This window comes from Wasmannia auropunctata, unplaced genomic scaffold (assembly GCF_000956235.1).
Source record: "Wasmannia auropunctata unplaced genomic scaffold, wasmannia.A_1.0 LD336060.1, whole genome shotgun sequence".
Taxonomy (NCBI): Eukaryota; Metazoa; Arthropoda; class Insecta; order Hymenoptera; family Formicidae; genus Wasmannia; species Wasmannia auropunctata.
In genome coordinates, this window is record NW_012026830.1 from 1779804 (window position 1) to 1781601 (window position 1798).

At 32.8% G+C, this 1798-nt stretch overlaps 1 protein-coding gene across 1 annotated transcript in view; it reads right to left on the reverse strand.

Annotated features, from left to right (window-relative positions):
- Positions 1 to 1798, reverse strand: part of LOC105450617 — a 12659-nt gene that overhangs the window by 1672 nt on the left and 9189 nt on the right. The window lies entirely within an intron of this gene.

Sequence of the window (1798 nt, forward strand, 5' to 3'; positions counted from 1 at the left end):
ACAAAGGCGGCAAAATTATAAATTATAGGCAAAAGGGGACAAGATTAAAAAATTTTGCAAAGAAGACGACGACGACGACGACGACGTATCTGAATGACATAATATCGGGCAAAAAAATGCATACACTTTATGTGCTTATGCATCAAATGCACTTATGGACATCGCTTTTACAGTATTATGATTTTAAAAATATAGATTTTTTTTACAAAATTAGGCATTTACCGATATTATTCATATAATTAAAAGAAATAATAATTTATTCCTATAGAATCGTTATCCGGTAAAGGATACACTGTAGCGTCTCTGTTAATTAAGTACAAAAACGTCTCCTGATCGTTATGTAGCGAAAAAATATACTTGGCGGGAGATGCTACCGCGTCTCCTGATGAAATTGAAATGACGTTTTTGGCCATTTTTATTTCAATTTACTTAAAATCCTGCGTGCTAGGCGAATTCTGCCACAGCATCGTGTTCAACGCGAAAAAATCTTCGGTAAATGTATGTCGCATTTATGAAATTGAGAGAGAATAAAGTGTTTTTTGTAACACAGTGTATAAAAAGTCTAAAAGTATAAAATTTAAACAACCATAACTTAATAAAAAAAAGTTGTACGATCATGAACCAAAGTTTGTTTTGAAAGCTTTTGAATTATACTTTCAGATGCCATTGAATTCATTTAAAAACCAGTTTTTATTTTCCCGCAAGAAAATATTAAAAATGGCTAAAAACGTTATTTTTGACCATTTTAATTCCAATTTACTCAAAATCCTGATGCTAGGCAAATTCTTCAAACGACATTGTGTTCAGAGCGAAAAAAACCTTCGGGAAACGTATGGTCGCACTTCGAAAAGAATTTTGCTGTAGCATAGTGTTATTAACAATTAGACTTAAGTTTAAGTACACAAGAATTGAGAAAAGCTAACGAGAGTCGAGCGCGGTACTTAGTGCGCGTAAATTTTAATTTTATTAATACTCGTAGTTACTTAAGTACAAAGGTTTGTACTTAAGTAACTATTAATAAAATTAAACTTTACGCGCATTAAATACCGCGCTCAACTCTCATTAGCCTTTTCTCAATTCTTGTTTTTTTAAAGTGCGAAAGTCCGTTAGTTTACTATTAAAGTTTAAGTATTAAATTAAATATAAAAAAAGTCCCAAAGAAAGGCGTTATGAAACGGCCGTTTTTATTTTGCTCGCGGAAAATAAAATTGATATCGTTTCTTATTGTTTTTGAGATGAGGAATCCAATGGTTAAAATTATGTCACATGTCGGGACACATCGAAAATTGAGTTCAAAGTCGGAAAAATGCGTGGCTTACTTAGAAAACGCACGGCAATCTGCCGGGTGGAAGAAGTTGATACTCGACATGTTCATGCAGGCGCACGGGACTTTCCGTTGCGCCTGATATTTTCGTTATTAAATATAGCATTTTTAATAACAATTTCTTTATTTGTAATAACAAAACATAATGTACACACTGCATATTATTGACACTAGCAATGTAGCGACTTGTCTCGCGAATTACTGCGCCACGCATTTTTCCAATTTTGAATTCAATTTTCGATGTGTTCCCGAAATGTAACCAGGGTTGGGAAGTAACGCGTTACTTGTAACACCATTAATATTTTTGTTACTTTTTTCAGTAACAATCGTTACTTTTTTCTCTCTGTAACGGTAATGGTAACGTCGTTACATTTTTGCACTAACGGTAACGAATTTGTCGTTACTTTTATCGTTACTTTTTTATTCTTTTAAATACATCCTAGAGTTTGTCAAGAATAAGTAAATCAACAATAG